General features: G+C 45.1%; 1 pseudogene across 1 annotated transcript; it reads left to right on the top strand.

Annotated features, from left to right (window-relative positions):
* Positions 1 to 6,406: 6,406 nt before the first annotated feature.
* On the top strand, positions 6,407 to 9,327 carry LOC311426301 (very low-density lipoprotein receptor pseudogene; annotated as a pseudogene). Its single transcript has one exon. The product of its transcript is annotated as a very low-density lipoprotein receptor pseudogene (transcript).
* Positions 9,328 to 13,012: the final 3,685 nt, after the last annotated feature.

Raw genomic sequence — 13,012 nt, 5'->3', positions numbered from 1 at the left:
AAAGCATAGAATGCACTCCTTCTCTAGGGACGGTGTTAATTGCAGTCCTGGAGTGGCTGCTGCTGCCGCCAGTGCAATATTAGGATTATAGGGAGGAGGTAATTTATCCAAGGGTTTCCATTAACCCATCCTTCCCTCTGACTCCTCTTTCTCCTGGTCCTGACCCTTTTTCAATAAAAACTGACTTACGCCCTGCACCCAGCAAGCAACATAACTTGACTCCTCCAAAAAAGGAGTCTTATTGTTTATGTATAAATTCAAAGCCTCACAAACCCAATCTTCATCAGACCTGTATTTTGGCCAATTAAAACATCAGCATGTTATCAGCACTCTTCTCATCCTAATCTAAAACATAGCACCCTACCAGCTACTAGGAGGAAAATTAACTCTGTCCTAACTGAAACCAGGCCAGGCCTCTTGGGCCATACAATTACACAATACCTAACCATTTTCAGCAGAAGTGTAGCATAGCTCTATATCCCCTATTACCCGATGTTTGATTCTTCCCCTGTTTCCTCATTGGCTGAGTACTACAGGTTCACAACCTACCTGATGCTTGTTACTCTGCCCTGTATGTACAGTGGGACCTTCCACTGTCCCCTTATCTGCTTAACATACCCCTGACTTTTATATCTGCGCAGTCATATTTGAATATGCAAGGTTAGTGGAATTTTCCACTGCAAAAACACAACTTTAATGCTTACAGCTGTGAGGGTGGTGAGGCACTGGAACAGGTTGCCCAGAGAAGCTGTGGATGCCCCATCCCTGGAAGTGTTCAAGGCTAGGTAGGATGGGACTTTGAGCAACCTGGTCTAGTGGTAGGTGTCCCTGCCCATGGCAGGAGGGTTGGGATTAGATGATCTTTAAGGTCCCTTCCAACCCTGATCATTCTATGTTTCTACATATCTGTCGTATCTAGATCAATATGATATATATAACTATGTAGATATCTATATAGGTATATACAATATAGATATGTCATATGTTATTAAAATATATAGATATATTGAGGTATAGATATATATATTGAGATATCTATAGATTTAGAGTTATATAGATATATATATACATTGAGTTTGGTAATCATATTTTAAAAACATCAAGTAAATTTAAATCTACAGTCCTTTCATGTTGTTAGTGTTCTTTGAATATACTCAAATTTTATTTCTCTCTGGCTAAAGCTTTATTAAATTTCTTGTTGAAATTCTCTTAACCTTAAATTACAAGTTGACTTTAATAGTTTGGGTATGTATTTAGAAATTTATAGTTGGTAGGTTTAATATGGACTACCACCAATGTGGATATATAGGAAAAATGAAAAGAAAGTCTCATTGTTTTATGACCATTATCGTTCTTCCTTATCATCCTAAATGATACAATGCAGTAGCATAGCGTTGATAAACACAATAATAATGAAGAAACTGTTCTGGGGTCACATGCAATATGAAGTCATTGGTCGTTTGGGTAATTAGTTTTGCCTGTGTTTAAAGAGAAATGGCTGTGCTTTGATAATAAGGAGCCAGAACCTGTAAGGACATGACAAGGCAGATTTTAATTTACATAGGAAATGTATTTTCCCTTGAGCAGTGTCACTTACTTTCCTTTTTTCTCGAAGGAATTGCTTGTGATTTATTCCTCTACTGTTCTTCAACATTCAACTAGAACACATTCTTGGAATACATTGTTCTGGATGGTGCAGAAGTTAAGACTTCCTACTTCTCACAAATGTTTATTTCAAATGATGCAGATCATTTAGTAGTAGAAGTATAATAATTCTGGTTGTTGTTTGACACAGGGCTTTGAAAGCACAACTAGCATTTGATTTGAAAAACTGGATTAAAAACAAAACACCTGGGACGTTCCCATCCACCTGCATTGGAAGCTTCTTCTTCTCTGTAAGAACATCAGCACACACACAATTCATGTGATATTTAGAACAACTGCAGTAGCAGATACCTTTGGTGAAACGAAGGTGGGAACAAATTTGAGGTGAAAAGAGAAAGATCAGGAACCACCTAAAGGGAATCTGCAATTGGTTTAAGAAAGTTTCCAGTCTCCTGTCCTCCTCTTCCTGCAAGAGGTTTATACCCTCTTACATATTCTAAATGCAGAATCAGCATAATAGTAATAGTAATAATTCAGAATAATAATGTTTTGCAACTTTAAAGGCCATTAATGTGAGAAAAAAGATAAACTAGCATGGTCCATGCTAAATATCAATTTGTGATGTTTGTACAGGGTCTAGATATTTTCCTTTGTCGGTCCCCTGTCATTGCTACCTTTATTATTATGCATAGCTCATAATTGCTAAAGGCAGTTTTAGCTAGAAAGTGCTTTAGTTTATGATAACTTTACATAATCTACATTTACCAGATACTGATGAATTTTATTGTAATTACAAATATATTAAGGAAAATGCGAATGGATGGATAGTGATTCATAACCTTGCATTGCACATAGTATTTAGACCTAAGGTGTTTTTTATATTCCCTTAATGTATATGTTTTTATGAACTCCAGTATCATTGTTCCAAAAGGGAGTTAACCTTTTTCAGTTGTTTATTTGAAGCTGTGGGAAGGAAAAATATATTTTCCAATAAAATTCATATTTCAACTTGACTTGTCCATGCTAGCATGTTTTAGATGATGATTATGTGTAAATATAGAAAGTCTGGGAGTGTTTTTATTTTACCCTGGTATGGAAAGAAACTGGTCAAATCATGACTTTATATCCTAAGGAAAATAAATAGATGAGTGACATTGTATTAAGCCAAATGGTCAAGTTTTATGTGATAAAACTTAGAATACTTTTTTGTGTTGCTTGAGGTATAATTTATGTCTATACACTTAATCTGGAAATAAGACACAGATCTAATCCAAGGCCCATTGAAATCTGTGAAAAACCTTTAGTATTGTCTGGCTCCATTTTATAATCTTAGATCATTGTTAAAAGTAAAGGATATGTCCCCACCTTAAATCATTTTTCCAGTCTTTCCCAGAGCATCAGTCGCATCAGTCATGGAGCAGATCCTCCTGAGAGTCATCACGCAGCACTTGCAGGGCAAGCAGGCGATCAGGCCCAGTCAGCATGGGTTTATGAAAGGCAGATCCTGCTTGACGAACCTGATCTCCTTCTATGACAAAGTGACGCGCTGGGTGGACGTGGGAAAGGCTGTGGATGTGGTCTACCTTGACTTCAGCAAGGCTTTTGACACCGTCTCCCACAGCATTCTCCTCAAGAAACTGGCTGCTCTTGGCTTGGACTGGCGCACGCTTCGTTGGGTTAGAAACTGGCTGGATAGCCAGGCCCAAAGAGTCGTGGTAAATGGAGTCAAGTCCATTTGGAGGCCAGTCACTAGTGGCATTCCCCAGGGCTCGGTGCTGGGGCCGGTCCTCTTTAATATCTTCATCGATGATCTGGATGAGGGCATTGAGTGCACCCTCAGTAAGTTTGCAGATGACACCAAGTTAGGTGCGTGTGTCAATCTGCTTGAGGGTAGGAAAGCTCTGCAGGAGGATCTGGATAGGCTGCACCAATGGGCTGAGGTCAACTGCATGAAGTTTAACAAGGCCAAGTGCCGGGTCCTGCACCTGGGGCGCAATAACCCCAAGCAGAGCTACAGGCTGGGAGAGGAATGGTTGGAGAGCTGCCAGGCAGAGAAGGACCTGGGAGTGTTGGTGGATAGTCAGCTGAATATGAACCAGCAGCGTGCTCAGGTGGCCAAGAAGGCCAACGGCATCCTGGCTTGTATCAGAAACAGTGTGACCAGCAGGGCTAGGGAGGTGATCGTCCCCCTGTACTCGGCTCTGGTGAGGCCGCACCTCAAGTACTTTGTTCAGTTTTGTGCCCCTCGCTACAAGAAGGACATGGAGGTGCTTGAGCGGGTGCAGAGAAGGGCGACGAAGCTGATGAGGGGCCTGGAGAACAAGTCCTACGAGGAGCGGCTGAGGGAGCTGGGCTTGTTCAGCCTGGAGAAGAGGAGGCTCAGGGGCAACCTTATCACTCTCTATAGGTACCTCAAGGGAGGCTGTAGTGAGGTGGGGGTTGGCCTGTTCTCCCACGTGCCTGGTGACAGGACAAGGGTGAATGGACTTAAGTTGCACCAGGGGAGTTTTAGGTTAGATGTTAGGAAGAACTTCTTTACTGAAAGGGTTGTGAGGCATTGGAACGGGCTGCCCAGGGAAGTGGTGCAGTCACCATCCCTGGAAGTCTTTAAAAGACGTTTAGATGTAGAGCTTAGGGATATGGTTTAGTGGGGACTGCTAGCGTTAGGTCAGAGGTTGGACTCGATGATCTTGAGGTCTCTTCCAACCTAGAAATTCTGTGATTCAATATACTAACCATTATGGTAAATATATATAACTTCATGTCCACCATTCTTGCTTCTTCTTTAGTATCAAAAAACCGTCTCTGACCACACAGCTAGTATCGCAACATACATACTTAAATACAAAAAGACCATTTGTCTCTGACCCAGTGTTTACAGACGAAGTAGCCAGTGTTAATTTGATATGGTTTTTCTGTGCTGGACAGATGTTGGATACTCAGTGCTTACCAAGCTGTAGACTTAATTTTCAAGAGGATGATTGTTCCTCGAAAAATCTGGTAGAAAAGGCTGAAAACATCTGAAGTGTCATCTCTTAAATGATATACTATTTTAATTGTCATAATGAAAATAATTCACAGAATAATTACTGGCTTTCACTGTTAATGGTGAAGGACATTTTAAAAAATATATACACACTGAGTTGTACCCTACTACCTTTTTGAAAGTCTGCTGTGTTCAGGGGAGACTTCCACTGAGGCAAATTTTTCTGTGGTGTTAAAAGACGAAAGATCAGAGCCTGAATGCTTACTGTTCTTCCAAACTGATAATTTTGCTTGGTTATTCATCTGAGACTGCAGCTGATCATCTAATACTATCTACAAACTAATTATACTAAGCTGTTTCATTTCTGTTAGTTCCGAATACAAGTTCCAAAAATGTAAAGTGAAAGAAAAGCAAATTTAATTTACTTGAAATAGTTTTAATGTGATAATGACCAGCAGGAGGAAGAGTCTTCCCCTAAAGCCTGAGGAGCCCTTACAGAACTTATTCAACCCTCTGGAAAGACCACTTGGGGGTTGGAGGGGGGGAGTTGAGTAAGACAGCCTGATCTGCTTCCCACATCCTGCATAACAACTAGTCCAACTAAGAAAAGTAAGAAAAGTCGATGGGTGATAGTAGTAGGAGACTCTCTTCTGAGAGGTATGGAGACACCCATCTACTGACCCTATCTGCTCTTAAGAAAAGTCTGCTGCTTACCTGGGGCTCATGTCAGGGATGTCAACAAGAGACTGCTGTGGAGTAATTGCCTAAAGTGACTAGGAAAATTAAACTAGTATTCACATTTTAAAGAAAATATACAGCACTGAAGAGGCTTTCAGGGTAGGGCATAGCTGCATTACCCTAGCGTTCCCTAGGCTTCCAACCTTAGATGTTGTGGTGGTTTTACTCAGGTGGGCAGCCAAGCTCCACCACAACCGCTCTCTCACTCCCCCTCTCCTCAAAGAGGAAGGGGGAGAAAATACAACACAGAGAACTCGAGGTTTGAGATGAGAAAGGTTTAATTAAAGGGAAAGGGAATGGGGAGGAAAAACAGAAACAAAAGAAACAATCAGTCCGCGCGGAAGCACAGAGAGAGAAAAAATTATTCTCTACTTCCCATCAGCGAGCGGTGTTCGGCCACGTCCTGGGAAGCAGGGCCTCAAACGCATAGTGGTTGTTCAGGAGGAACAGCCCCCTCCCCCACGAGAGCCCCCCCTTTTATTGCTGAGTGTTGTTGAGGGATTTCTTGAAACAGCAAAAATCCCATGGCTTGCTGTAGCTGAGCAAACCAAGCTACCAGGGCAACTATGAGAAGTTCCCATGACAGTGTTCCCACATCGCCCAAATGAGGAATTCAGGAAAATATTGTTACCAGTAGCTGGCCTCAAGGACAAGGTCTATGTGACTGCTAATCACAAGGGGGTTGTTTTCTTGTAGCTGTTTGTCTGAGTGCTTTTGACCAATAATCTGGTGTGAAACACTGTCCACCCCTGTTAAGTTCTCTATAAAAGTTAGGCTATTCGGGCAATAAAATGGAGCATGATCTGACTCTACTGGTGTCTGTCGTGCTTTCGGCCGTGCTTCCTGCAACATATGGCGCCCGAACAGGCTGAGACCCGAACAGGCTGAGGCCGGGACATCAGAGCGGCACCGGGACATCGGAGCGGCGCCAGGACAGAGATCCGAGGCACACGGCAAGCCGACCACCGCACAGAGAGAAGCATTGAAACACCCTACTAACCAACCTGGGCAATGGCCTCGGGGTGAGAAAAGGAATCGCGGAGAGACACGGAAAAAGGAATCGCGGTGAGACGCGGAATCGCGGAGAGACGCGGAAAAGGGAATCGCGGAGAGACGCGGAATCGCGGTGAGACGCGGAATCGCGGAGAGACACGGAAAAGGGAATCGCGGTGAGACGCGGAATCGCGGAGAGACGCGGAATCGCGGGGGGACGCGGGAAATTTGAAGTAATCGCATGAAATTGAAGTAATCGCGGTGCGATATGGGCCATCCGTGATCGAGTTGCTACGGGAGACCAGAGGCGTCAGTGGACAATGGCGGCCGACCCTCACCGTGTGGCGAGTCGGCACAGAGCAGAGGGGTGGAGATCAGGACCCTGCAGCCTGTCTGACGTAACCATGGAGACAGCGGCAGCAGCGGCTGTGCTGCTTCTCTCTGGCATTCTTTTTATAAGAAGTTATCTTGCAATGCAAAAAAAGACTATTCGTCCCCAGATCGGTGTTATAACTATGTTTCTGGATAACATTCCGTGGGGTTGCCACATTCTACAGACTATTAATGACGATTTAGCTCTATTGCAGGGCAGGAGAGCAGAGACGCAGATTACACCGCCAAATGACCACCGTCAGTCAGGCTTGTTCACAAACAGCTTCTAGGGTTGCAGCTGGCACGGCCTGCAGCCGTATAGCAGACGTTACACTCTCTTTCCTAACTAGTAATCATGTGTCTCACCCATTTGTGGTGAATGGTCAGTGGTAAAAAAGAAAAGGGGGAGAGTAAGGGGCGACAAAGACAGAAACGGTACCAGGAGGATGCCACTGACACTAACGGCATGGGTAATAGGAGCAGTATAAGTGACACAGGTGCAGGACGGCGGTGGGTGCTGCCGCGCTGCGGGGCACTCTGCCTGCTGCTCGCCCTCGCCGGCCTGTGCACTGCTGCCGACGGTGCTAGAGCAAAATGTGAAGACTGCTTAGATGGCAGTGATGAGAGTGCTTGTGTGAAGAAGACGTGTGCTGAATCTGACTTTGTGTGCAACAGTGGTCAGTGTGTGCCAAATAGATGGCAGTGTGATGGGGATCCGGACTGTGAAAATGGGTCTGATGAGAGTGCTGAGCTGTGTCATACGAGAACATGCCGGGTAAATGAAATCAGCTGTGGTCCTCAGTCAACCCAGTGTATCCCAGTGTCCTGGAAATGTGATGGTGAAAAGGACTGCGACAGTGGAGAAGATGAAGAGAATTGTGGCATTGTGACTTGTAGTGCAGCAGAATTCACATGCAGTAGTGGGCAATGTATTTCCAAAAGCTTTGTCTGCAATGTTCAAGATGACTGCAGTGATGGTAGCGATGAGCTGGAGTGTGCACCTCCTACCTGTGGTGTTCATGAGTTTCAGTGCAAGAGTTCTACCTGCATCCCTATCAGCTCGGTGTGTGTTGATGATGCTGACTGCTCCGACCACTCGGATGAATCTTTGGAGCAGTGTGGCCGCCAGCCTGCACCTCCAGTGAAGTGTTCTACGAGTGAGGTGCAGTGCGGCTCAGGTGAATGTATCCACAAGAAGTGGCGATGTGATGGAGATCCTGATTGCAAGGATGGAAGTGATGAAATTAACTGCCCTTCTCGGACCTGCAGGCCAGACCAGTTCAGATGTGAAGATGGGAACTGTGTCCATGGGAGTAGGCAGTGCAGTGGTGTGAGAGACTGTCTGGATGGCACTGATGAAGCAAACTGTAACAATGTTATTCAGTGCTCTGGACCTGGCAAATTCAAGTGCAGAAGTGGAGAATGCATAGATATCAATAAAGTGTGTAACCAGCAGAGAGACTGCAAGGACTGGGGTGATGAGCCCCTGGAGGAATGCATCATAAATGAATGTGACTGTCCAGCTGTGTTTGAGTTTATAGACAAGAGAAACTGTGGAGACATTGATGAATGTCAAAACCTTGGTATCTGTAGTCAAATGTGTATGAACCTGAAAGGTGGCTACAAAAGTGAACGTAGCCGTGGATATCAGATGATTCCTGCTACAGGAACCTGGAAAAGGCCATACTGGTACAAAGACACAAATAACACCTGTGATTGCAATGACGCTGCTAAGCAGGGTTTAGGGGTTTATAGCATGGAGACAAGGGGTAACAACTACAGTGTTTGGAACAATTGTACAGCTTTGGCCTTACCTCCTGATGTGCTTCTGATTTGTGGGAATGGGGCCTGGCAAGGTATCCCTGCAAATGCTATCAGATGTCCATGTTACATAGATAAACTCATTGTATTTGCTCCTAGCTTGTTACAGTTGCGTGAGATCACCAGACATAAATGGACATTGCTTGCATTGGATTGCAATGATAATGTTGAATAGTGTGGGGTTGCAGCTAGAGCGGCATTAGCAATTTCAGTGCCTGGAGTGGCATCTGCGGCCGCACGTAACAACTTAGAAAAATTGGTATGCAGGGCCGAGATGCAAGCCTATGCCACAACAGAGATACTTGAGGAGATGTTACCAGATCAAAATAGTCTGCGACATCTGCTTTTACAGGATCAAGCTGCTATTGACATCTTGCTTTTGGCTCAAAGGAATGGGTGTGAGGACTTTAAGGGAATGTACTGTTTAAACCTTTCTGATCATAATGAGTCAATTCACAAATCCATTACTTTCCTGAAAGAGCACATGAGAAAGATTCAATATGGTATCAATCCTTTCAATCAATGGTTCACTGACTTGTTTGAAACAAAGTGTAGATGGTTGCTGGGTTTAATCACAAGGGGATTAAGGATTTGGTTTATGGTGGTGGTAATCATCGTTGTGTGTTGTAAGTATAGCTAAAGAGTTACTTGTAAAACTGCTGTGTCAGGCTTGGTTTGCTCAAAAGAAGAAGGGGGAATTGTTGAGGGATTTCTTGAAACAGCAAAAATCCCATGGCTTGCTGTAGCTGAGCAAACCAAGCTACCAGGGCAACTATGAGAAGTTCCCATGACAGTGTTCCCACATTGCCCAATTGAGGAATTCAGGAAAATATTGTTACCAGTAGCTGGCCTCAAGGACAAGGTCTATGTGACTGCTAATCACAAGGGGGTTGTTTTCTTGCAGGTGGGGTTGTTTTCTTGTAGCTGTTTGAGTGCTTTTGACCAATAATCTGGTGTGAAACACTGTCCACCCCTGTTAAGTTCTCTATAAAAGTTAGGCTATTCGGGCAATAAAATGGAGCATGATCTGACTCTACTGGTGTCTGTCGTGCTTTCGGCCGTGCTTCCTGCAACAGAGTGTGACATCAGGTGTTATGGAATATCCCTTTGGTTGGTTTAGGTCAGCTGCCCTGGCAATGTCCCTTCCCCATCACCTGCCCACCCCCAGCCTGCTGGCTCTTGGGGGCTTGGAAGGAGTCCTGATGCTGTGCCAGCACTATGCAGCAATAGACACAACACTGGAGTGATATCAGTGCTGTTCCAGCTATGAGTGCAGAGCACAGCACTGTGTGGGCTGCTGCAGGGAAAAGGTGACTCCAGTTCAGACAGACCCAACACACCAACCCAGGCCATTCTATGATTCTCTGATTCTGTGATTTTATGATCAACAGTTTTGGATCATAGCAGAGAATGTCATTGGTAGTTTCATATCATAACAAAAGGATGGTGATTCTCCAGCTTTTACCAGCTAGCATAGAAGAGACATGAAAGCAAAGAAGATGCTAAAATAAAAATATATATATATATATTTTTTTTTTCCCAGAAGACAGCACTAGTTCACTTTCACAAATCCCTAAGTTGAGGTTAAAAAGAACCAACAACCAACCAAAAAAACAAACCAAAACAAAAAACAACAACAAACAAACAAACAAAAAAACACACAGTAGATTCTGTGCAGAGTACAGCACTGTGCGGGCTGCTGCAGGGAAAAGGTGACTCCAGCTCAGACAGACCCAACACATACCGCACTGGGAGAACCTGGTGTGCTGACTCTAAGGAACATTACGGAGCGTAAAGCAGAGTGGAGACACCGCGGCTAGGCTCTGTGACCAGGTGGGGACTCAACTATTCTTGTGCACACCGAGACCGATAAATTGCACATTTGCTACCCTGAGCCAACGACCTGTCATGTTTTTGACAAATGCTATACTCTAGTGTACTTTTGCTCATTATAATATCATTATAATAGCAAAACACACCTCCATCCCAAAAGCTACCCGCCTCCAAGGTGCAAGCACCCCTCACTGAGCACGTGCTCTGAATTTCTTGGAGCCTATACCTTTAAACAAAAGCGAGAAAACTTCACCAATCATAACTAAGATATGCTTGACTAGAGTCACTCAAGCTCCACCTAAAAGATAGAAAATATACATTGGCCTAAGAGAGAGGGGATGTTAGGGAAGATACCATCGTTAGGGAAGATACCACCATCAGGGGAGATACCATCCCAAGGGAATATACCATCTCGAGGACCTCCTGACTCCTGGGATCAGTCAACGGGCTGAGTCTCTCTTCCCCCCCCCCGCATTGGGACACCTTTGGATGAGACGATTATACTGTGTGTCTCCACAGAAACTTAGAAATCTCTATAGAGTCTTTGTGCCTTTTAACGCGTTAATAGCCAGGCTGTGTACCTGTGTATTTCATGCATGCTAGCTTGCTTTTGCAGGCAGTAAATTATCACTGGCAACACAAAGAACCTGTGTACCTGTTGCTGTAATAAATTACACTTAATTGCATTGTTTCTAGCCATGATAGTTCTCATTGAACGCAACTATAGTAAGGGTGTGTTGTGTTGTTGGTGAATCTGTGACCGTGATAGTTCAGTACCCTGAATCCAACTGGACCCGTAACAATTAATTGGCTACACCCCTTAACGCGACAACTGCCAAGCCTCATACAACCTGAAGACTATTATCCACCGCTCCATTTGACATGGGCATCAGGGATGCAGCCAGGAGCAGTCTGAGGAGTATCAACTGGGATTATAGAGCCTTGGCAACAGCAGTAAAAGACTCAGGAGCACAGGTAGTTTTTTCCATCAGTCCTCCCGGTCAAAGGAAAGGGATGGTCAAATCTGGCAAATTAACAAATGCTTATAGGACTGGTGCCACAGACCAGGGTTCAACTACTTAGACCACGGGACTTGCTTTGAGAAACCTGGTCTGATGGGGGTTTATGGGGTCCACCTGTCAGAGAAGGGGAAGAGCATTTTTGGTCATAGGCTTGCCAAGCTGGTGGAGACAGCTTTAAACTACTAAAGTTGCTGGGGGAGGGTAACCTTAATCCATGCTGCTCCTTCCAGTTTGATGTCAGTGTCAGTGATAGATGTCCAGAGCCTGGAGAAGGGCCGTGCGTCAGCAGGAAAGCACCTGAAGAGCAGCACAAAGGAACTCCAGCCAGTAAGTCAGCTTCATCAGGGGCCCAACTTAAATGTCTGTATGCTAATACACATAGCATGGGCAATAAACAAGAGGTCAGAGATGTATGTGCACCTGAAGGGCTATGACCTCATTGGAATTCCGGAGATGAGGTAGGATAGCCCCCATGACTGGAGTGTTTGAATGGAAGGCTATAGGATCTTTAGGAAGGACAGGTAGAGGAGATGAGGAAAGGATGTTGCCCGCTATGTCAATGAACACCTGGAGTGAATAGAGCTCTGTCTGGGGATGTATGAGGAGCTGGCAGATAGCTTATGGGTCAGGATTAAAGAGAGGGCAGGGACAGGTGACATTATAGTGGGGAAGTATTGGTTTTACAATGCAAGGTTTTGGTAGCGGGGGGGCTGCAGGGGTGGCCTCTGTGGGAAGAGTCCAGAAGCTGCCCCATGTTAGATAGGGACCAGTTCCAGCTGGCTTCATCCAAAAGGGACCTGCCATTGGCCAGAGCCAAGCCAATAAACGATGTTGTTTGCGCCTCTGTGAGAACATATTTAAGAAAGGGAAAAACTACTGCACAACAGCAGCTGGGAGAGAGAGAGGAAGGAGAAACAATCCTGCAGACACCAAGGTCAGTGAAAAAAGAGGGGGAGGAAGTGCTCCAGGCACCGGAGCAGAAGTTCCCCTGTAGCCTGTGGAGAGGAGCCCATGCAGGAGCAGGTGACCTGGCTGGAGCTGCTGCCTGAGGAGGACCCCAGCTGGAGCAGTTTGCTCCTCACAGATGGACCCCATTGTACAGACTCATATTGGAGTAGTTCTTCAGGAGATGCTGTGTGGGAAGCCCACATAGGATCAGTTTGGAAAGGACTGTATCCCATGGGAGGGGTCCCATGTTGGAGCAGGGGAACTGAGTGACCATGAAGGGGTGGTGGAGATGAAGCATGATGGACTGACCACAAGCCCTGTTCCCCTATGCCATTCAGGGGGAGGACATAGAAGGGGGGGGGAGGGGGGAGGTGTTTTAAATTTGCTTTTAGCTTCTCACTGTTCCAGTCTGCTGGTCTGCTGTGGCCGGCAGCTAAGCACCACACAGCCGTTCGCTCACCCTCCCCCCTCCCTCTCTGGGATGGGGGAGAGAAATGGGAAAATTAAGCCTGTGGGTTGAGACACAGACAGTTTATTAGGACAGAAAAGAAAGGAAAATAATAATAATAATGATAATAGTACTACTACTAATAATATGTACGAAACAAGTGATGCACAGTGCAATTGCTCACCATCCGCTGACCGATGCCCAGCCTATCCCCAAGCAGTTGGTCTCCCCCATACCGGCTAGCCA

Source organism: Aythya ferina (genome assembly GCF_964211825.1).
Source record: "Aythya ferina genome assembly, chromosome: W".
Classification (NCBI taxonomy): domain Eukaryota; kingdom Metazoa; phylum Chordata; class Aves; order Anseriformes; family Anatidae; genus Aythya; species Aythya ferina.
Note: the sequence above shows the minus strand (reverse complement) of the source record. Positions and strands in the feature narration are given on the sequence as shown.